Source organism: Sturnira hondurensis, unplaced genomic scaffold (genome assembly GCF_014824575.4).
Source record: "Sturnira hondurensis isolate 20B ecotype Veracruz unplaced genomic scaffold, ASM1482457v3 Scaffold0003693, whole genome shotgun sequence".
Lineage (NCBI taxonomy): Eukaryota > Metazoa > Chordata > Mammalia > Chiroptera > Phyllostomidae > Sturnira > Sturnira hondurensis.
The window spans coordinates 8361779-8385885 of record NW_028076324.1 but is presented as its reverse complement, the minus strand read 5'-3'; the positions used below and the strand labels follow the sequence as shown (position 1 = coordinate 8385885).

Here is a 24107-nt window from a genome sequence, read left to right as displayed (position 1 = left end):
TCCCATCTGCCCTCCCCTCCTGGGCGTCATCAGGAAAGGGTGGCAACCCTCTTCTCTTCCCCGAAGAAGGTCAGACTTGGTTAGCTGCCTCAAGCTGGGCAGAGGCGCCGCCTGGGGGTGGTCCCCATGTCGTGAGGCCATCAGGGCCACCGTGTTTACTCACAAGCTGCATTACTCACACACAAAAGCAAGGAAGAGCCATCTTTTCTTCTTCTTGCTGTCGCGGTCAAATCAGCCATCTTAGCCCTTTTTCAGCACGCGGCCCCGCGGCGTTCGGCACACCCACACGGCCGTGCAGCCTTCCCCCCATCCGTCTCCAGAACTTTCCCACCTTCCCAAACTGGCGCTCTGTCCCTGTTAAACACTGACTCCCCCTCCCTCTCCCCCAGCCCCTGGCGCCACCATCTACTTCCTGTCTATGAGTTTGGCTTCAGGGACCTCCTGTGAGTGGAATCAAGCAGTGTTTGTCCTTACGCGTTTGGCTTATTTCACTGAGCATAATGTCTTCGAGATGGATCCATCTTGTAGTGTGTGTGTCGGAATGGCCTTCCTTTTTAAGGCTGAACAATATTCCAGTGGATGGATGGGCCACGTTGTGTTCGTCCGTTCATCCGTTAATGGGCACCTGGGCTGTTTCCACCCTTTGGCCGTTTGTGACTAATGCTGCTGTGAACACAGCTGTATGATTATCTGCTTGAGACCCTGCTTTCAATTCCTTGGAGAATAAAAAACACCTTTCAGTTCTCAGAGCCCAGCCTGGGGGCCACCCGTCCACCCCCCAGGGCATGGAAGAGCCCGGGCTGAGCCACAGAACCAGGGACCTGGGCCAGGAGATAGCTTCTCCCTGATCCCCCCTCACTTGGGCCCACACACCTGTAGGAAGAAAAACATATTTTTGCATAAATAAGTATGCCGTAGTATACAGTACAGATGACATTCCACACAAGGGCACTGCCTTGCTCCGCTGGCTGCCGTGGGAAAGCCCCGCCCGTGGGGCTCTGCGGCAGGGATTCGTCCGCTCCCGGTGCTGGGGGGCGGGGTTTTGAGATGGAGGTGTCCGCAGGGCGAAGGCCTACCCTTGGCGTGCAGATGACCTTCTCCTCCCTGTCCTCGAGTCTTCCCTCTGTGTGGGCCTTCGTCCTGCTTAAAAGGACACAGGTCGTGTTGGACTAGGGCCCATCCTTATGGCCACATCTTACCTTAGTCACCTCTTAAAGACCGTATCTCCAGACCCAGTCACATTCTGAGGGGCTGGGGGTCAGGAGTTCAACACAGGAATTTGGGGGAGAACCTTCTGAGGTGCTCGGTGGACATGAATTTGAGGATACTGTTTGACCCGCCACAGACTGGGTGGAACCCCGCCCTCAGTGAGAAACCCAGAAGGGTGTGCGGGAAGGGGGAAGGATGGGTCACGCTGGGGTGGGGACCGCAGCAAGTAAAAGCACCGTCCCTGGGGGCCCTCCTCGTGCAAGCCCAGCACACACCGTTTAGCTGAGATGCCATCTCTCACCTTCAGAAAGGTCACTTCTGTGAGGGGAGCCGTTACCCCTTTCATAAGTGAGAGTGGAAACTCAGGTCAGAGGAGGTCACCCCAGGTCACAGAACAGCCTTGAGAGGAGCCAGCGTTTCCACCACCCTCCCAGCCCGTTCTGTGCACGTGACCAGCTGCCCAGCCAAGGGTGCCCTAGCACAGGGGCACCCCGAGAGTCCCGCAGTGAGGCTGGTGCCATGGCCCGAGAAGTGCACCAGCAGCTGGAACGGGTCCTTGAAATAAATCTCTGCGTGTTTATTTACTTGAAAATGGTATGTTCTTGCCTGAGATCTTTCTGATTTGCTTCAGTGGGGAACGGTTTTGACTTTTCCCTTCTTTTATATTGTGTTGGTATTTTGTCTGGAGCTACCCTGTGAGGTAACAGGTCTGCTGGAGGAACCCTGGGCCCTGCTCCGGGCTGCAGCGGGGGACAGGGTGACTGGAGACCGTGAGGGGAGCAGTGAGCAGGAGACCTGGTGCGGAGACAGGTGCGGCCGGGCGGCGCCCCGCAGCCACAGCACCGGCCTGTCGGCTCTTTTTTCTTGTTCTTTTTAACATCTAAGACCTGTTCGTTTTACTTTAAGGAACTCTTTTAAAAAGCAAGCTTTTCACTGTATAATTTTCTGACATTGCTGCACAGTTCTGCCTATTTTCCTGAGTCAGATGAATCCGGGCAGCTGATATAGCCCAGGGAGAAAGGGAATTTGGGGGAGGGGGTTCACTCGTGGTCAGTTGGACATTTCCTGAGCCGGTGTCTATTAGCCCCCTCTGGCCTGCAGGGGGGTCTGGTTCCCACTCTTGCTGGTAACTCACAGCAGAGGGTGGGTGCGGGGGCCAGCCAAGCCATGTGGTTTTGCCCTGATAAAGCAGGTCACTGAGGAGGGTTCAGGGCTCCTTCCACACTGAAGAGACTGGGCTGGCTGAGTAAAGGCTGGGGGCACAAAGAGGGGCATGTCAAACGCTTCCTGCTGAGAACAGAAATGTGGTCCTGGTAAGGGTCAGAGGGTAAGGGTCAAAAACTCTGGTGACCGTGGAAAAGCAGGCTTTGTGCTGTGTCTAAGGATTGGCTCTTCTTAATTCTTCAAGTTAAGAAAAATTATTTTAAGTAACAGCTCTATTGAGATACAATCCACACCATAGAATTCATCCTTAAAGTGTACAGTTCAGTGGCTTTAGTACATTTACATAGTTGTACAACCATTGCTTGAATTTCAGAACGTTCCATCACCCTAAAAAGTTACCCGGTCCCTATCAGCAGTGCCTCCCACTCCCCCCAACCCCCCCCACCCCATTCTTAGAACCCACTAACGCAGGGGCAATTCTGCCCCATGGCGATGTCTGGGGGCATCTGCGACTGTCACGACTAGGGGTGCTTCTGGCATCGAGTGGGTGGGGCAGGGATGCTGCTCGGCACCCCACGGCACCCAGGACGGTGCCCAGGACAGCCCCGGCAGAGAGCGGTGTGGCACCGGTGTCCCCCGTGCTGGGGAGGGGCCCTGAGTCCAGTTCCTGCTCACACTGGACCCTCGGGTTTAAAGCCTTAAACTCAGGAGTGGCTCCACCTTGCTCTCTACTTGGAAACTCAAATGCCCCTGGCCCTGGCCTTCCCCATCTATCAATCCTAAGCAGTCGTGTCTGCAGGGGCTTGGAGCCAAGAGGCCTCAGAAATTCTCTCATCTGTAGCCCAGGGACCAACTATGGAGTCTTCAGGGCCTGGTGCAAAATAAGAACATGCCCCTCGGTCAAAAATTACCTAGATTCCAGGCGGCGAATGCAGTGCATTAAACCAGAGGTGGGCCTTCTGATTGCAGGGCCCTGGGCACCTACAGGGTCCCCCCACACAGGAAGCTGTCTGGGGACAGGGCGGCTGTGTCAGCTCTGCTGCAGAGGCCACCTGTGAGCGCCCTCACGGGTCCTCCTCCAGCTGCCAGGCCAAGCGGCTGTCTTTGGGGGCCGTCCATGTTTACTCCGCCGGCTTGTGCGTTCCACTGGCTAACCAGGAAAAGGTTGGGAAAGGGCATTCCGCCTGCAGGATGTCCCTGCTGGGGAGTCCTCGCAGACCGGTGGGGAGCCCAGGGCCTCTTGGCCTTGGGCTCACCCCTATACCTAACACAAGCCTGGGGCCACTCAGCCTGGCCATCCACTCCCTGCCCGGCTGCTGCCTGCCTTGGGTCTTTGGCTTTGTTCTTCTCAGCCAACGTGTCCTTGACCTGCATGTGGAATACACAATGTGAGAGGGAGGTGACTCACAGGCACTGGGGTCACCATCTGACCGTCAGGCGTTCGTTCTGGCGTCTGCTGTAAGCAGCAGTCAGACTCGGTTTTCCCCAAATAATTAACACAGGGTCTGTGCCTTTGACGCTGCCGGGCCCAGTCACTCTCTCTGTGAGGGGACCCCGGACACTGTGGAATGTTGAACTGCGTCCCTGGCCCCCATCCACTTGATACCTGGATCATGCCCATCGTGACAACCACAAATGTTCCCAGACATTTTCCGTGTCCCCTGGGGGCAGAGTCACCCTGGCAAGAGCCTTCTCTCATCCAGGCTGTACGAGGGGGGCAGGGGAAGCAGGGGGCAGAATCTTAGGAGTCCTGTCCTCCTGGGTGCGGCTGAATTCCTCCCCCACCCGCACCTGCCAGGAATAGCCTGGGGTCGGGCACAGCCACGCGGCTGCAGTGCCAGGAGCAGAGCCCGGTGCTCTTCTGCTGGGTTTCTTGGCTGTGAAGCAGCAGGGCTGCGAACTGTGCTTCCCAGGCACTGGGTGACCAGGGATCTTAGCCTCGATGCCCAGAGCTCCAACACACACCAGGCCAAGAAACTGGGACCTTTGCAGGCTCCTCGCTCTGCTCATCATCCGCGTTGTCCGATCCGGTGCAAACCTGGGGTGCTGGAGGAGGGGGCTGAGCAGCTGCTTCTGAAGTCATTTCTATTGTGGGAGCAAAGCAGGAGGGTCTTAAGGGGCAATTTTGCCTCCAGGGGACACTGGACATTGTTTAGGGACATCTGTGGGTGTCACAACTGGGAGTGACCCCTGGCATCGAGGGGTGGGAGCCAGAGACGCTGCTTAGCACCCCACAGTGCCCAGGACATCCCCTTATAGAATGGCTGGCCCTGATGTCAACAGTGCCAAGGGGGACCCTGCATTAACCACACGTGTATTGGGTTGTAACGGTTAGCACCCGCGAGAACTCGGAGTTGCTCAGCAAGTGACCTTGCTCGGCCACAGTGGAGGACTGCCTCCCCACTCTCCCTCGTTCCTCGAGCTGAGTCAGCTCTCGCACGTGTTCTCTGACCTGCGGTGGCCTCTCCCTCAGTGGGACACGTAGCGCCACCAGGAGTGAGTGGACCCGCCTCCTGTGGAGCCCGGGGGTGGGTCCGGGGGATTGGCCTTCTCGATGGCTTTTTGTGTTGCATGTGTCTCTTCTTTAGATGACACAGCGACTGCAGCTTTCAGCGAGCTCCTTGGTCACCCTGATGTGAGTCTTCAGTGCAAGAAACAATTCACAAGCCTCGGGATCTCAGTTTAGTGGGACAGACAAGGGTCTGGAGGCTCCGCTGACACAGCACTGCCAACACAGGGCCGAGACACTGTCTGTGGCGGGCCGTCCTGGGCACCGTGCGGTCCTGAGTGGCATCCCTGGCCCCACCCACTCGGTGCTAGGAGCACCCCCAGTGGGACAACCACAGATGTCCCCAGATATCACCTGTGTCCCTGGGGGCAGAGTTGCCCAGGGCTGAGAAGGATCTAGGGAAGAGTCCTGGCCATCAGAATGAAGATGTGCAGGCGTTCCTGGGAGAGTCATAGCTGGGCTGACCCAGCCCGGCCCCTGGGAAGAGGGCCTCTGGGAGGAGCGAGGCTTCAGCCAAGGTCACTTCAGCAGCGGCAGCGGCTGCAGCTGTTCCACACAGGAGGCCCCAGGCGAGGGCCCAGGGAGATGTTTGTCGGCTGGTCCAAATGTTAATAATTAATTTAACTTCTTTTAAAATCAGTGGGCAAAAATGAACAATCTATTAATGACTATATAATCACAAATCCAGCCTGGTTTATAGCCATGTTTACATCGACGCAGTCATGAAATGTGATTTTCTGTACGATTGTGTAGAGGAAGAGACCCCAGGCTGGCGGAAGTCCCTGCGTGGCCCGGCAGCCAGGTGATGCTGGAGGGGAGCAGATCACACTTAAAGGCCGTGAAACAAAATCAGAAACAGAATTTCCCAGAGAGAGGCCCCCTCCTGGCTGGGTGCAGCCCTGTCTGCCTCTGAACTAGCAGTCGCGTCTCTGCCCCACCCCTGTCCCAGGGGCCTCGGCATCTGTCACCTGGACCCTGCCTCCCCTCCCAGCACTGCCTGATTGGCCGAGCAGGTGTGTGTCCTCCAGCCCTCATCGCTGTCCTCCCAGGTCCCCCCACACCTCAAGTGTGGCCTCACCCCAGCCCCAAAGGGAGGCCCCTCACAGGTAGAAGGACAAGGGTCTCTAAGGGTGCCACTGGCATCAGTAGCCTGGAAGATTTCTGCCCAGCAAGATAGGGCATTTGGCTCCAGCAACAAAAATAATTACCTGTGACTAGTGTTTCTATCCCAGTACAATTCACTGGGTGCTGGCTGGGAGTGTCTGTGGTCGCCTTAACTGGGGTGTACCTGGCATGGAATGGCTGGGGCCTGAAGTGCTGCTCAGCACCCACGGTGCTCAGGGCGGCCCAGTGCCAGCAGTGCCCAGGAAGGGACCCTGTGTTCATTGTTTGGGAAAAGATTTAATTTGATCCCTGCTCGCAGTAGATACCAGAATAAATCCCCGATAGTCAGACAGTGTGGACCCCAGTGTCTGTGAATCACCTTTTCCCTCCCACTCAGTGTTTGTATTTAGATATGTTTAACCTCCAAGAACCTCAGTAGTTGGATGGTTGTGGAGTGTAATGGAAGCCCCTGACCCAGGGGACTGCCCCTCAGCAAATGCAGGTTTTGTACAGCCTTCCCCACCAGGCTGCAGGCCCCAGGGGGGCCAGGCTCCCCCTTCCCGGGCTTCACCGCCGCACCCCAACACCTGGGATCCACCTGACAGGCTGCTTGGACCAGGCCCTGTGGTCTTTCCAGCCACAGACACCAGGTGGCAGCACCACCCTCCCGGTGGGTGCCTTTCCTGGCTCCTGGTTCCAGCGTCCCAGAAACACCGCAGTCTAGACACCCGCCGGCGGAATTCCTCTCCCCTGAAGTCAGTCTGCACGGAGACATTTGCGATCCTCATTCTCGGTCATCATTTCCCACTGTGCATGTTTGAGACTGTCTCGCCAGGGGCTGATCACTCAGCTCAACCGAGTGGCTTCATAAGGGTCTGGGTGGAGGCAGACCGGACACAGCATGGGTGGAGTGGGGGAGCATTGCTTCTCGGAAGCCAGGCAGGGAAGGAGGACCCATCCGGCGGCCTGTACAGAGTGTGAAATGCCACTGGGGCCAGCGAGGTCTCTGGCCAGGCCTTTGTGGCCAGCTCAGCCAGTCAATAGCCTTTTTCCCAGCTGGCCCTCAGCCAGCCCCAACCGTCTGCTCTGTGTCTGGCCTTGAATTTCTTCCTTTTGCCGCCTTTTGGGAACTGAGAGTCTCAGGTTGAATGCTCAGAACACAGATATTTGCACCCTCGGCTGCACTGAACCCAGACCTGACCTGGGAGAAGCATAACCCAGCCCTGCCTCGCTGCCAGTCCTTCTGAAATGGAGCAACATCTTGCAAAAGTTAAATCGGGTGCTCACTGTTTCCTCGAGCCGCCCAAGCCTGCCCACTGTGGGGGAGACCCTTTTGAAGACCTTTTTCTGACATGTCACGTCTGATCCAACCAGAGCAGCCTCTGAGGCTTCGGGGGTGGACTCTGGGACACTGCCAGCGTCCCACTGAAACGTTCCGGGACGGACAGTCCATGAGCCTGGGCTCTGAGGGCCCTTCCAGTGTATCAGCCCCAGGTTTGGGGTGCGAGGCTGGTGGCGGCAGAGCACCGCACACTGGGAGGCCGGAGCTGGAGGAGTTTGTTCCGTGCCAGCTCTTGGAGCCTGAAGGCCAAGACCGAGTTGTCTGCAGGGCTGCTTCCTTCCTGCAGTGAAGGAGAACCCGTCCCGTCTCTCTCAGCTTATGGGGTTGCTGGCAGTCCTTGGTGTTCCTGGGCTCACAGACTCATCACCTCTGCCTCTATTGTCGCATACACAACCATCTGTTTCCCCGTGTGCATGTCTGTGTACAAATTTCCCCTTTTAATAATGATACCAGTCATATTGGGTTGGGACGACTCTACTCCAAAGTATGATCTCATCTTAACTAATTATACCTTCAAAGACCCTATTTCCAAATAAGGTCACAGTCTGAGGTCCAGGGGTTAGGACCTCATTGAAGGAATTTGGGGCAGGGACCCAGTTCACCCCCTAGCACCAGACACTGGACTCCTGCCCTGAGGGGGCCCGGGTGGCAACCAGCACCCCCGCCTGGCACCTCCTGCCTCACTTCCTGAGAGCCGGCATTCCACTTGGCCCGAGGAGGAAGGAGAGTCGGGTGCCCGGAGAGAGGCAGACCTGGCCTGGCCGCACTCCTTGAGCACGGCTCAGGGCCAGGCAGGGCTGACGCCATCTGCAGAACAAATGATTTTCTAAGAAAGTGCTGATGTGCTTCCTCGAAGCCTCGTAGGGTGGCAGCGTGGCGGAACGTTCCCAGAGCCAGGCTCTGCTGACTCGGGGAGAGGCCGGGTCCTCCTCATCTTTCCCCTCCCCACCCAGGACTCTCTTCAGAAGTATCTAGAGGGACATCACTTTCAATCGCATGGTGCATCCAGCTGCAGTATTTTGGGGACCTCCTGTCCTGAGCCCACATCTCTGGGGAATTTGTCTTGTGGGCCCTGGGAGGCCCCGGCAGAGAAAGGTCTGGCTTCACTGAGAAGCCACAGGTGCCCAGCGTTGTCCGCCTCCCAGAGCCCCAGCACCAGGGGCTTTCTCACCATCCCTGGCTCGTTGACAAGGGAATGGGGCCTCGGGAAACAATGCCAGCTGGTGCTCACTCCCTCCTCTTTTGGATTAATAGGAAACGTTAACAGAACCCTAGTTTGGACCCTGTTCTGTCCAGGTCATTCTGGGCTGTGCCAACCCCTTCCAGGTCGTGCAGCCTGGCTGAGGTTACCAGGTGGGACCCTTCTGGGTTCTGGGCACGGGGTCAAGCTGTGCAAGCATCACTGCCACCCATCAGCTGCTCTGCACAACTAAGGTTCTAGAAATGGCCAGAACACGGCTCAGAGAAGGGAGCCTGGGACCCCTTTCAGAGGTGTTGGGGGCCCAAACCCCAGTGCTGGGGCCAGGGCTGGCAGGAGAGGCATTCACACAAAATCTCAGGGCACACTAAATACCTCAGTGATCAAGATATAGAATATCTTAACTATAACATCTTATTTTAGTATAAAATAAAAAGTAATTTGAACTCATTTTATTTATTTGATCTAATTCTAATTTGACATAATGTCAAAATAAAACACTTTTTTAATCCTTACCTGAGGATATTTTTAATTGATTTTAGAGAGAGAGGAAGGGGAGGGAGAGAGAGAGAAACGTTGATGTGAGAGAGAAACATCCATCAGTTGCCTCCTATGCGCACCCCAACCAGGACCCGAACCCACAGCTTTTGGTGTATGGGTGACACTCCAACCAGCTGAGCTGCCCAGCCAGGACATAAAACATTTTAATGTGAAATTGTTTATTATTTCCACTGAAAATCCAAAACCAGTGTGAACATCTGTGATGAGCTAAGTTTCACATTTTTCAGCCAAGACAGGATCAGCCCCACGGGTCCTCCTTCCAGAGTCAGGCTTCTGCCTGGGTCTCCAGCACAGCCTCGTTACCAGTCCTGCCCGTGTTTGGCATGTGGTGGGTTTTGTCCTTCGTTCTGATTCTTTTTTTGCGACAATGTTAAAATGTTATTTGTCTTGACCTCTAGGTGCTTTAGTGTCCTCTTCTGTTCTGTTACCATGTCAGGCGCCTTACCCGCCACTCCCTGTCCTGCAGGACCCCCTTCCCCCACTCCACTGTTGCAGGTGTGAAGGCAGGTAGTGAACACAGACACACATCTGCCAGGTGTGACTGGTTCTGCTTTAAAAAGACCCAAGCACCGTGGCCCAGGGTGTCCGGCGGAGGCAGGAAGAGCTCCGCCAGGGCTCCTACCTCTGGTCCCTGGGATGTGTTCCAGACAGCACAGGTGTGCCTGCCTCCAGGGACACGTGAGCCAGCTGTCCAGCTCCAGATTACAAGCCTGCGTCACTTGTGGGTCGTTGCGTGCTGTGCCCTCGGCTCTCACGGCTCAGGCCTGTCCATCTGCCTCTGACGTGGAATCTGCACCTGTCCACGTGTGTGCGCGTGCAGAGGCCTCCCCGCCCCTGTGGCGTTTTGGTTCACAGGCCTGCTCGTGCGTGGTGCAGGGTTTCTATTTTTCCCAGTGAAGGTCATGTGTGGGCAGCACCTTTGCTGAATCAGTTCTCACTCTCAGGTTTCAGTTTTTCTCCTCCGCAGTCCCCCCCCCCCTCCTCTCCACCTGCACGTTGTCCTGACTTTGGGGGTTGAAACTGTGGTTTGCTCTTTGTCATGTTAGGTGCAGCCTAACCTTTCTTCTCAAATGCCACCTGATCTGAGGCGCCGGCTGAGGAGCTGCACCTCAGGCCCTTGGGACCTTGCTGAGCCCCCGCTGACTGCTGCCGGGTGTGTGTGTGTGTGTGTTCGCGCCGCCGGCTGCCAGCTGGGACAAACCGGTTTTGCTACCCATCTCCGTCGCGCTGTGACCATGGGGCTGCCCAGAAAGCCTCTCACCTGCTTTTGGTGGTTGCCAGGCCCAATACCGCCATGCAGTTGGCCACAGCGCTGCTGCTTCGGTGCCGGGCTGAGCTCCTGATGGAGGCCAACTCCAGGCAATTTTAGTTAACCATCTTCATTTTTTTCTTTTTTGTCTACTATTTTAATCTTTTTACAGTGAGCAACTTGCCCTGCTGGTGTGGCTCAGTTGGTTGGAGCACTGTCCCGAGGACCAAAAAGTCACAGGTTTGGTTCCTAGTCAGGGCACATGCCTGGGTTGCACGTTCAGTCCCCTGTCGGGGTGCATATGGGCAACTGATTGATGTTTCTCTCTCCCCCTCCCTTCCCTTTCCTCTTTCTCTCTCTGGAATCAATAAAATATATATTTTTTAACTTTTTAAAAATAAATAAAGTGGCAACTCATTAGCATTGTACAACCATCCCTGCTATCTAGTTCTGGAACTTTCTCATCAGTTCAAATGGGAGCCTTCTTGTCTTCATTTCGGGGTGTCCGCCAGAAAGACAGTACCACCGTTGCTGCTGCTGCAGCTGCCTTCTCCCCTCCTGACTCCTAGAAACATACCTCCCCATGGAGACCTCCCGGCCGCTGGCCCATGTTGGGGGCCGGGCCTGGCCTGTGAGCACATGTGTTTGTCCTGAAAAGGCGCATTGTGGTTGGCTGGAGAGTGCCCCCCCCCCCAAGTGTCAGGTCCTGAATCCCTGAACCTGTCAACAGGTTACTTTCAGCGCCAAGGTTTTGCCGATGTGGTTAAATTAAGGATTTTGTGATGGAGTTGATCCTGGTGGGCCCTAAGGCCGTCAGAAGTGTCCCTAGAAGAGGAAGACAGAGGGTGACTGGACATGCAGCAAGGATACAGCTGTTGTGACGGCAGAGACAGGGACTGAGGGGATGCAGCTGTAAGCCGAGGGACACTTGGAGCCCCCAGAAGCTGGGAGAGGCAGGAAGGACGCTCCTCTGGAGCTTTCAGACGGAGCACAGCCCCGTGACCTGATTTCAGACTTCCAGCCTCTGGAGCTGCGGAGAACAGACTTCTGCTGCGCTGAGCCACCAGAGCAGTGTGCTTCATTGCAGCAGCCCCAGGAAACGAGATCGACGGCACAGAAGGTCTGTGTGCCAGGGACTGTACCTAATTCACCCTCGGAGTGCAGGGCCCTTCTGGGGCCACCCCGTGGCCAGCTTTTTCTCAGGGAGAGGGAAGCCACAGCTGGATGTCACTCTTCTGGCTGTGGGGAGGCGTGGGAAAGGCCTTCACACAGCCATCCAAGGCAAGGGCAGAAACTTTCAATTTCTCAAAAAACAAAACAAAACAAGAAAACGCCCAACTTACCAGCTCAGTTCCCCCGTCCGTGAAATGAATCCAGGTGAGACAAACACTGACATTCCTCCCAGCTCTGCAGCCCCAGCAAAAACTGAAAGAAAAATCTGTGCACAGCAAGTGAAAACAAACGTACGCCCTCCCCCCCCATGGCAGAGGCTGCTCCCCGGCCGGCCACTCGCATTCTCTGGATGGTTGGGTCTCCTAAATTTAGCCACCACCCCACGAGCCTGAGCCCTGCATGCTTTCAGGCAGTCTCCAGTCCAGGCTCTGGAAACACTGCCCTGAGTCTGCACTTGGGAGCCCAGGATGGTCGGAGTCCTCAGGCATCTCCGTCTGGTGTATACAGCTTGGAGAGCCACAGCTGTCTCCTCTCCAGCCAGTGGGATGGGAGGGGCACAGCACATCTGCCTTTGCACCTCAGCTCTGCCAGGTGGCGCAAAGCATGTCACCCCTCTCTTTACAAATAAGAGAAGGTGGGCACACCACTCTCCCTCAGAGTGCTGTCCAGAGCACAGAGCAGGATGTCCACCCAGGCCCTGCCATCTGCCCTCGCCAGCCCCAGGACCTGTGTGGCCTCTGGGCCTTTGTGCTTAGCACCTGCCCAGGGTCTAGGCTCTGGGGTCTCAGCTTTTAGCAGGTCTCTCCTCCTGGCCCTGCACTTCTCTCGCCCTTTGATCCCTTCTGATTGTTAACTGTCAACCTGGCTATAAAAGGCAATTCTGATCTGAGAAGACTGGGTGGCCCACTGCCTGGGGCCCACATCAGCTTCTGCGCCGCAGCCGCAGCCGAGGTGTCTGGGATTGATTTAGATTCTCAGAATGCCGTTGGAGGCAGCACATGCTGCTACAATTACATTGGGCCTGTGCTCAGATGCTCCAGGGCCCCACCCTCGGCGCCCCTGCTGTGTGCAGACCCATTGCACCAGCTGTGCCTTCACCGTCTCTGCTGACTTGGAGGGGCTGGTATAACGTGCAGCCGAGGCACAGACTGTTCTTTTCTGCTGGCAGCTCCTGCCAGGGGCCCAGGAGGGAGGCTGTGGCTTTGCAAGGGTGTCAGGGGAGGGTGGAGGGAAGCTGGAGCCTGCAGAAGGTTCAGCCTCCATCAGAAGCACATCTCCGGCCTAGCGGGCTTCCTTCCTGGCCATGCCTCCGAATGCTCCTTGAAGGAGCATGAAGGACCGTCCAGGATGCCATCGCCTTTTCTCTTCCTTGACAGAGTCTTGCACTGGGGAGGTGACATCAGTTCCCTTCCTGAAGACGTCTCTCTTTTCCTGCCGCCCAGCAGCGGGGACACGGGGGACACGGGGGACATGGACAGCAGAGCAAGGGCGACAGACACGTCTGCTGCCCGGACACTGCACGTACGCATGTGTTTCTACCAGTCAGCGGGAGCTGTGGCTGGACGCCGTCGAGTCGCTCCGACAGTAGGGCCTGGGCCAGCAGGGCGGCCAGTGCTGGTCGCACTGAGTTGAGGTCATCCGGGGTGACTTGTTCATGTCCAAGGACTCTGGAGGTGGCTTGAGTCCCAGGTGTACCCTGGACTGCTGGACAGAATGGAGCAGGTGGGAGGAGCTACTCCTGCTGCTGTGCTCCGTGGGCGTGGGCAGTGCACAGGCCTCCCGGGAGCTCATTTCCCATCCGTAAAAGGAAGAGGAGAAGTCCGTGTGCAGAGTTCTCCCTGTTCGCACACTGACGCTGACACGCTGTCTGTGGCGTCGTCCGCCCCCGTTGCCTCGACCGGGCTCCGTGGCGCTTTCCAGCAGTCCCATGAGTGTGGGATCGCTGCAGATGAGCACAGTAGCTGGGAGGAAAGTCCATCTGTTCCCTGTTAAGCCAGACATGAAGAAGGTTCACAAAAATGCAAAACAACTCCACTCATCTCCCGAAAACCTTTTTTTTTTGGTTAAACTGTTACTTTTTATTTCAAAATGTAGTCCTGCTAAAATTTTAGAAATAGGTAGGTGTTTTTTAAGGTTTTATTTATTTATTTTTAGGAAGAGGGGAGGGAGGGAGAAAGAGGGAGAGAAACATTGATGTGTGAGAGAGACATCAATCAGTTGCCTCTCACATGCCCACCCAACTGGGTGCCTGGCCTGCAACCCAGGTGTGTGCCCTGACTGGGAACTGAACTGGCGACCTTCTGGTTCCCAGGCGAGTGCTCAGTCCACTGAGCCACACCAGCCAGGGCAGAGATAAGGTAATTTTTTAATGCACGCTGTTTGGGGTCCTCAGTCATTTTTTTTAAAAAGTAGACTTTATTTTCTATGCCCTGGCTGGTGTAGCTCAGTGGATTGAGCTCAGGCCTGCGAACCACACGATCGAGGTTCGATTCCCAGTCAGGGCACATGCCTGTGTTGCAGGCCAGTTCCCAGCAGAGGACTCTCAAGAGGCAACCATACATTGATGTTTCTCTCCTTCTCTTCTTCCCTTCCTCTCTAAAGATAAATAAATTTAAAAAAAAAAGTAGACTTCATTTTCTAGAGCAGTTTTAGGTTCACAGCAAAACTGAATGGAAGGTACAGGGAGCTCCCATACACCCCTGCATTCCCTCCCACGTTGCCTCCCCATAATTCTTTCTCGTGATAGTTATGTACCTATTTTTATGTAGCAGATTTATTCAGATACTGCCCAGGTCACACGTTTGCAGTGTACGACTCAGTGGTTGCTGGTATATTCAGGGTTGTGCAACCAGCACCAAAGTCCAACTTGGGAACATTGTCATCCCCGCCAGGAGAGAAGCTCCGTCCGTGTCTGTCAGCGGTCACCGTCCATTCCCACCTCCCCCAGCCTCTGGCAACCAAGAATCAACTTTCTGTCTCTAAGTGTTTGCCTGTTCTGGACAGTTCCCCTAAGTGGCCTTTTGTGTCTGGCTTCTCTCGCTGAGCAGCGTGTGTTCAAGGTCCCTCCATGTTGTAGCGAGTGTCAGTGTATCCCTCCTTTTCATGGCTGAGTGATGTCCCAGTGTGTGGATGGACACATTGTGTTTATCTGTTCATCCGTTGATGGACACTTGGGTTGTTGGCTCTCTTTGGCTATTGTACACAGTGCCGCTGTGGGCACCGGTTTCTGTGTGGACCTAGGTTTTCATTTCTCTTGGGGAGACACCTGGAAGTGGAACTCCTGGGCCACATGGAAACTCCACGTTGAACCTTTTGAGGAGCCGTTGCAGTTTCTAATTGACTGCTGTGCATGAGGGCTCCACGTCCTCCCCGCCTCCCCAACACCATTACTGTCTATCTCTTTGGTTCCAGCCGTCCTGGTGGGTGTGGAGCCACATCTCCTTGTGGTTTGATTTGCATTTCCCTGGTAACTAATGGGGTTGAGCATCTTTTAATGTGTACCTTCTCCGGAGACTAAGGAAGAGGATGCAGCGTATGCATTACTCACCGCATCACCACGTCCACTTTTCTGCACTCTGTGTGTTTGTCCTTTCATCCGTCTGCGCCCTGGCCTCTCCAGTAGCAAGCGCCCTGACCACACAGTCCTGCAGGGCGTCCAAGGAACGGGCTTGCCTGCCTGGGGCTGTGCAGCTAGGGGGCAGGAGCAGCAGACAGGCCTTTCAGTAGGTGCATAGAGGGCATTCCTGGAACTGACTCCGCACAGGGAAGCTGCTTGCTCGCAGGTCATGAGTTCCTCTTGACAAGAACTCTCATCTGGAGTGATCCTGCCCCCAGGGGACACTGGGCCAAATTTGGGTGCACATCTGAAGTTATCATGACTGGGGGTGTCCTGGCACTAAGTGGGTGGGAGCAGGGATGCTATTCAACACCCCCCACCCCGCCCCATGCCCCAGACAGAAGGACCTGTCCAGTCCTGTATGTCAGCAGTGCTAAGAGGAGAATTGTGTTCTAGAAAGTTTCTACACCCTGGGGTCTGAGGTCTGCAGTGTGCCCCGGTGGCCATGCCTCCCACCACCACCCTCCCTGGGGTCCTTGCCTCTTGGAGTTTCAAGGCTCCTTCCTTTGTGACAGATGCCTTCCCACCAGGGCTTCTGCCTGCTGCCTCTGAATTTCGCTGTTGCAGATCAAACCCACATTCAAAGATCACCTAACCTTAGAGAAGTGCCCAGACATCCTCAGAGTTGGTGCCACTGGAGAGGCGGAACACCTGCCGCAGGGGTGCAGCGGGAGTGCAGTGTGATCCAGTGCCTGCCTTCTGCACCCTGGGGGCCAGCAGGGCAGCGCTCGCTTCCCTGGAGACCATGGACGAGCTCTCAGATCCCGCCTGGTCTGTTTGGATTCACGGAGCCCCTGCTTACAGGAAGGGGTACGCCACTGTAGTATTTGTTTTGGTGAAATTGAAACCTCAGATCTCAGCGGAGATGTTCCAGAAGACAGACCTTCCCAAGTCAGCGAGGGAAACTGCAGGGCTGCCGGAGGTCAGCCCAGGACAGTGGGCCGGCGAGTGGGCATCTCACAAACCACCACCGGCGTTCGAGCGCCAGCGCTGCCCCTGGAAGGACACGCTTGCTCCCTGCCTGCACAGCCCGCAGGGCCCAGGGGTCCACACGCCCCTGCAGTGGGGCCCTGCTCCCCCAGCCAGGCCTGCCCCTCTTTGCAGCCCTGTCCGTCACGAGTGCTCGTGGTACTCTGCAAACTCAACTTCCCATTTTTGGAAATGCTTCTCGAAACAACTTATTTCTAGCCAAAGCGAAATGACCTTTTCCTTCAGCTTCCAGTTTTCCCCTTTTACTAAAAAAGAAATTTATGCAGAAGTGATACTAGCTGAATACAAATCAGTGTTTTCTTAGCATTGTGTTTTCTTTTTCACAGTCACCCCCACAGGACCCTTTTTAAGGCTTTGTATTCTAATCGCTCATCAAACAGAAGAATGCCAGCCGCGGATGGAGACACTTCATATCTTGAAACGTTATGAGTTCATAGTGATACTTTAAAAAAATCTCAACTGTTCACCTCTGCAGGTGGCTCGTTACTGGGAAAAACTGAACTTCTGGTAATCAAGGAGTTGGTAAGAACAAATTCTCCTCGTGGGACCCCTGTGAAATGTTAATAGCACAGGTGAGGCATCCGCTTATGTTCTGTCCACACAGCTGGGCTTTATGCCTAAAAAGAGTAAGTTTCTTCCTCGAAAATTGATCCCTGCCCCCACCCCCTGTGAAGAATATAATTATAAATAAATCTAATAATCCAGGCACCTGGAGAAAGAAGGGGTCTCTGGCAGACCCCTTCCCCAGAATGTACCACCCCCACGCTGCGGGCGTGGTGGGTGTTCTTGGTCTTTGGTGTGAGGACAAGAGGCGGACAGGTTTTAATTCTGAGTCTTGGGCCAGCTTCTCCGTGTTCCCGTGTTTCTGCGCCCTGGATTGTACAAAGGAAGGTCAGCCGTTGCATTTGTAGGATGGAATAATAACGGTCCATTGCACAGGGCAGTTGGGAGCATGAACTTGTGCATTGAGGGAAAGGGCCAAGCAGGGAGCCTGGTGAGAGGAGGTGCTAAGTAAGTGCCACTTTTGCTCTTGTCATCGTCACCACTCCCATGTCACCTCTGAAGTCTGCCTTCTGGAGTTCCCCATGCACACGTACCCGTGCGGACGCAGGTGTGGGAGGACACTGCACATGTGGCATCCTGGTCAACTGAGCTTCACTGAGAACGACCCTGATGGGTTGGGTTGAGGCCGTGTCCCTTCATGGCACTTTGGCTTCTCGTAGGTTCCCCAGGGTGCGGGACCACATTTTATGTTGGTTTCTTAGCTCCAGGTTCTAAGTTACTGGGGGTGAGAGCAGGACTGTGGCCGCCAACCCCCAGAGAAGCCCCGTAGACTCAGAGAGGTGGGCAGCCTCACTGTGTCTCTGCCCAGTGGGGGAGTTTCCCGTCTGGTCTCTCTTCTCTGATGAGGAGGCCCTCGGAGGGTCCTGGCCTTTTGTACACATACACACACTCACACGACTCTTTTTTCTTATTAAAATACATAGAGCATAAAACCTACCTCCTTAGCCATTTTTAAAAAGATTTTGTTTATTTATTTTCTAGAGAGGGAAAGGGAGGGAGAAAGAAAGGGAGAGAAGCATTGATGTGCGAGGGAAAGTTGACTCTTGCATATCCCGCAGTGGGGAACCTGGCCTGCAACCCAGGCCTTGCTCCAACTGGGAATTGAACCAATGACCCTTCAGTTCACAGGCTGGTGCTCAACCCACTGAGCCACCCCAGCCAGGGCCCACCTTAACCATTTGAAGTGTAAAGGTCAGTGGCGTTTTGTCCATTCACTTTGTTATACAGTCATCACCACCATCCACCTCCAGAACTTTCTCATCTTCCCAAACTGAAACTCTGCCCCCATTAAACACTAGCCCTCATTGCCCTCCCCCAGCCCCTGCCCTCCACCAGCTACTTCCTGCCTCTGAATCTGACTCTTCTGGGGACCTTACGCAAGTGGAGTCACAGGCTTTGTCCTTCTGTGTCTGGCTTATTTCACCGAGCGTGAGTTCCTCGAGGTTCTTCCTCGCTGTAGCAGGTGTCGGAACGCCGTGAACAGCCGAATGACAGTAGTTCACCGCGGTCACACTGTACTTATCCGCTCATCTCCCGATGCGTGTTGGGGTGGTTTTCACTTTTTGGTGGTTGTGACTAATGCTGCTGTGGACACGGGTGTGCAAACACGTCTTCAAGGCCCTGCTTTCAGCTGTTTGAGGTGCAGACCAGAGGCGGCATTGCTGGGTTTTGTGGCCAGTCTGTGTTGCACCTTTCAGGGGCACTTCGTCCTGCTCTTCTTGGTGGCTGCCCCGTTTCAGTCCCACCAGCTGTGCATTTGGGTTCCTGTCACTCCACCTGGTCTAAGCCCCATTTTAATCTGTGATTTCAAATTACAAAAGCAACAACTTACTAGAAAAATCTAAAAATGCCACAAAAAAAAGAAGCAGAAATCCCATTTTTGTCTAAAAGGCCACTACTGATTTCAGCCAGGGCTTTTGGGCAAAGCAAGCTATCCTGAAGCTCTGCAGGCCAGGCCAGACACTGGCGGTGGGCAGCAGCCCCTCCCTCCTGGACAGGGCCACGGGGTCAGCAGCTTGCAGACCTGCATGGGTTGCTGGCATCTTGCAGGAGAGAAAATAGGACGAGTGGAGGCAAGGTAGCATGTTGCCAAATAGCATCAGCACACAGGAGTGCCCCTTGCGAGTCTTGTAAAAGCGCAAGGTGGGGAGATTATTTTTAACGTCTGCATCACTGGCTCACACAAGCCAGCTGAATACGAAATGCTTGTTTTTGAGTCGAATGTTCTGGGCAAGAATGTTCCGCTGTGTTCTCTAAGTGATGTTGAGTTGCTAGGTTACCAAGAGCATCAGGAATCCAGGGAACAATGTACAATTGTGTTCAACTTTGAAAAATAGGTATTGACATTTTAAAAGGATAAGAATAGTAATGGACCATGGTTCACAAGTTCTGAATCCTAGTTGCAATTCTCCCATTTTCATTACTTATGTGGATGGATAAACAGACGAGACAGTTTTATCAAGTTGTAATTCACATAATTCTACCATTTCCAAGCCTCAGTTTCTTCATCTATAAAAATATATGAAAATGATTATATACTTGATGAATTTGAAAATTGACCTCCTTCTCTCCCTTACCTGATCCGTTTTTCCGTAGCACCTCTATTTTTTTATGATGCCTTTAAAAACCAATGTGCTCAAAAACCCCACTTGGATTAAGGGCCCAACCTCTGATACTGCTGTTACCTATCATTTATTTTCTAACAGCATTATTGAGAAAATTTATTTACTATAAGCTTCACCATTTTAAGTATAAAATTCCATGGTTTTTAGTATATTTACAGAGTTTACAACCATCACCACTACCTGAACAGTTCCAGAACATTCTCACCACCCCATCCCCATTAGCAGTCACCCCCCTGGCTCATCTCCATTCCTCTCCCCAGCTCCTGACAACCACCCATTCACTTCCTGTCCCTGGAGTTCCCTGTCCTGGACATGTCATATACATGGAACCCCACACTGTGCGGCCTTTTGTGTCTGACTCCTCTCACTGGGCATGATGTTTTCAGGGATCATCAGCGTTGCAGTGCGTTTGCGGCAGTCACAGACATTACACGACCCTCTGTGCCCAGGGTCCAGGGGCACCAGGTCAGTGTTTCATCGTCCTTACTGAGCCCATGGCCTGGACACAAGTAGGGGACCGGACTGAAGCGGCAGAGGCAGGGGCAGTGTGGGGAGGTCGAGAGGGAAGTGGGAGGCTTTGAGGAGCAGCAGGCCGCGGGGACAGCCCAGCACCCCCAGTGTCACTCCTGAGCAGCCAGGGAGAAAGGTGGTGCCACGCAGCCAAGCAGGAGAGCCTGTAGGGAATGGCGACCAGCTGGAGGAGCTTGTGGGGTGACCCAGTGTCCCAGTTTGCAGGGCTGAGGGTTCCCAGGACGCAAGACTCAGAGTGCTAAAACCAGGACGAGTTGGTTGACCAAAGTTCGGGTTCCCAAGAAGCAGCCAAGAATAGATACGTCAGCAGGCAGCTAGGAATGAAGGTCAGAGGAGGCTGGAGAAGAAATATGGCCCCTGACGGGACACTGTTCCCACAGGGCCAGTGTCCAGCTCCAGCTGCCCTCTGTCCCCACACTGTTCCCTTTGACCGCCCTCGTCAGCTGTTGAGTTTTTTTAAAAAGGCAAAAAAACCTCATGACGTGTTTTAAGAGGTCTGTTTACTACCTGTCTCTCTGCAGACAGCCCGTCAGGGACTTATCTCAGTGTAATCTTTCATCTGATGCCCTTTGGTTGTCCTCCGGAGACCTAATTAGGATGCAAAGGCCAGCTGCAGTTCCCAAGGACTCCCGTCATACCCTCCAGCCCCTCCCACACCTGCTCCGAGCTTAGGAGCAGGAAAGAGCTGGGACTGCAGAGGCCTCTAGTTTTCTAAGCAGCCTGTTGAGCTTTGTGCCACTGATGTGCAGTGTCTGCTGGGGACGTTTTATATACCAGGTCATATCATCTGTAAGTAGAGACATGGTTCTGCTCCTTCCTCTTTGTCTAGACATCTTTGATTTTGTCCTCTTGCCCCACCACCACGACTGGAACTTCCAGGACAATGTTGCGTGGAAGTGGCAAGAATGGGTGCCTTGGCCCTGCCTGGGTGTAGCTCAGTGGATTGAGTCTAGGCTGTGGACCAAAGGGGCCACTGGTTCGATTCCCAGTCAGGACACACGCCTGGGTTGCAGGCCAGGTCCCCAGTGGGAGCCATGTGAGAGGCAACCACACATTGATGTTTCTCTCCCTCTCTTTCTCCCTCCCTTCCCCTCTCTCTAAAGATAAATAAATAAAATCTTGAAAACATAAATAAAAGAATGAGTGTGCTGGTCTTGTCCCTGGTCTCAGGGGAAAGGCATTTAGTCTTTCACCATTGACTGTGATCATGGCTTCAGGGTTTCCCTTGAGGTGCTTCGTCAGGTGGCAGAAGTTCCCTTCCAGTCCTCTTTGCCGAGTTGTTTCTATCCCAGGGGGGTGTAGACATTTGTCAACCTCCAATTTATGTAGATGGTCACATGGACTTTGTCCTTTTTTCTGTTGACGTGGTGCATTACGTTGGCCAGCTTTCGAACGTCAGGCCAACTTTTCATTCCTTGAATAAACCCCATGTGGCCGTGGTGTGGAACCTTCTTTACATATTGCTGGATTCAGTTTGCTGATACTTTGTGGAGGGCTAGAGGTGTTCGATCAGTGTACTGGGGATGGATTAGTGATGAAGCGGAGGGTGTGGCTAAAAGGCATAGCATGGGGAAGTCTCAGAACTGTCCCATGCCTGACTGGTGGTGGGGACATGAAGCTACACATACCTTGAAGTTGCAGGGGTCTCCACATGCACGCACACAAATGCATGCATGTAAAACCAGGGGTACCACCTGAACGAGCTCTGTGGGTTGTATCCATTTCAGTTTCCTGGTTGTAATGAATCAGATGCTTGTGTCCCCCCAAAATTTATATGTTGAAGCCCTAACCCCCAGTGGGATGATATTAGGAGGTGGGGCTTTGGGGAGGTGATCAGGGTTAGACGAGGTTGTGAGGATGGTTACCTGGGATGGGATTGGTGGCCCTATAAGGAGAGGTCAGAGCTCTCCCTCCCGTCACAGTGTGATGACACAGTGAGAAGAGGTCACCCGTGAGCAAGGAAGGGAGTCCCCACCAGGAGCTGCCACTGCTGGCACCTTGGTCTCAGACGTGCAGCCTGCAGAACTGTGAGGAGCAATGCCTGTTACTTAAGCCCTCCAGTCTGTGGTGTTTTCGTACAGCGGCATGAGTCAACTAAGACGCTGGCAGTGGTGTCCACTGTGCAAGATGTTACCATCGGGGGAGGCCAGGGGAGGGGTCAAAGGACTCCTGCACTTTTTTTTTTTTTTGCAACTTCTTGTGGCTTTATACTGATTTCAAAATAAAATGTTTTTATTTAAAAGGAAGACATTTAAAGCAAAAAGGGCACTAGAGAGCTGGGTGGAAGGAGATTGCCAAAGCCACTCAGGTCAACAGGCCCTGAAGGCGGCCCTGGCCGGGGGGAAAACAGATCTCTGCAGGTCAGGCCCTGGGCCTGGCACTGGACCGTGTGCTGGAAGCTCCCGCCCAGTGACGGCACAGAGCAGAGCCCCAGCACTTCCTCTAGGCCCCTGCAGGATTCAAAGACAGTGCATGGGCTTGCCTCATTACTGGTCGCCTAGGATCAGGTGGGCAGCCACTTTATAAGGTCCAGAGGCCTGGAGAGGCGCCCCCTCTTTCCTCCCAGCTGGGTCACAGAGCCCCACTGCTGGCCTTTGAACCCGTTTGTCAGCCAGCAAGTCCAAAAGGTGAAAATACGTCCATGGGGTCTGTGGGTTAACGTGTACCCGCACTTGGCTTCTGCACCTCCTAAACCTCCTTTTTCAATCACAAGTCACTTCCTGACCCTCCCCAAGTGAAATTGGGACCCCGGTGCATGTGTTTGTGACTTTATGCATTTTCCCTTCAAAACCATCACCACAGTGTCTGATGCTGCATTCATGGGGTTATGCTCCTCCTGGGGCTGTGAACCCAAGAGATCAGTGCACATCTGACCTGTTGCCACTTTATCAGTCCAGAGGGCTTATAAACGTCATCTCATTGATTAAATGTCAGTGGTTTGAAACCATGCCAGAGTCCCCTTTCCCCAGGTCCCTGACTGTCCCCTGTCATCTCTGTCCCCTTCTTTTGCCTGGAGGAAAGGAGAGGCTGGTATCAGGACTGAATCCTCATTCCATGAAGCTGGGCGAGGCTGGGCTCCCCAGCCAGGTGGACACCTCAGCGGCTCAGCCCTGAGCCCCAGAGGCCAGACACCCAGGCTGGTGCTTCCTGAAGCCTCAGGCCAGCCTCACCCCTCAGCACTGCAGGCACTCATTTCTGGGGGGCTCTCCTGGGCTCTGTGGGGCGCTGAGAGCAGTATCCCTTGCCTCACCTGCTCGAGGCAGGAGCACCCCCCTCTGTGATAACCACAGACGTCCCCAGACATCACACAGCTCGAGATGTGTAACTGGACGTGCTCTGGCATCAGACCGTCTTCCTGTCCACCGGAAACGTGCTGTTGTGAGACAGGCGGAATGAAGCTGTCAGGAAGCATGTTGCCAATGATGATGATCTTTTAGGTAAACTTTTTTTTTAATTGTTTTAGATTTATAGACAAGTGGCAAAGGCGGGGCAGGGTTTCACTCTGCCCATCACGTAGTCTCCCCTCACTGTGGCATCTGTCACCCTGTGGGGCATCGCCGCAGCCAAGAAACTCCCATCCGCACCTTGACATGGACGAAACTCCATTCACTCTGACGTCATCGGCTGCTCTGCTAATGTCCTTTATCTGTCCCAGGGTCCCGCCTGACATTCCGGTGTCACATCTCTTGGCCACCCTGGGCTGTGACAGTTTCTCAGACCTCCCTTGTTTCGGTGGCTTTGACTGTTGTAAGGAGGATGGGTCCGGGATTTTGTAGAAAGTCCCTAAATTGGGTTTTGTCTGGTGTTATTCTCTTGATTAGATAGGAATGAGTGATAGGTCTGGGAGAAAGACCCCAGAATGAAGGTCCCTTCTTATCTTGTCATCTGAATGAAGGCAGATAGGTCACATGTCACCATGACTCATCACCATGATGTTGACCTTAATCCCTTAGCCAAAGTCACGTTTGTCAGGCTTCTCTGCTGTAGTCAGGATTTCAAGGTCGGTAGAATCCGAATGCAATCTTTATTTGCAGTTCCCACTGGGGGACTTGTGTGTACCCATCTGCCTTCTTTTTCGTTTGAGGAAACAGAGGCTCAGAAAAGATAAAGGCCCTTGGAGGGTAGATGTCAGGACTGGCATTTGTACCCGGGCTGGGCCTGTACGTGTCCTTCCCACCTCACCCGGTTCTTCAGCCTCAGCGAGGTTCCAGTGGCCCACTGGCAGCATGTTCTGCGTCCTGGCTTGTGGCTTCCCAGGCAGCTATGCCACCCC

The 24107-nt window shown here is 54.2% G+C and overlaps 1 long non-coding RNA gene across 1 annotated transcript in view; it reads right to left on the bottom strand.

The window, feature by feature from the left end:
* The window catches only part of LOC118984460 (uncharacterized), a 70157-nt gene that overhangs the window by 9999 nt on the left and 36051 nt on the right, over positions 1-24107 (bottom strand). Inside the window, exon 2 of the long non-coding RNA XR_005065930.1 lies at positions 20696-20700. This is a non-coding gene — a long non-coding RNA (uncharacterized LOC118984460). The remainder of the gene's footprint in view (positions 1-20695; positions 20701-24107) is intronic.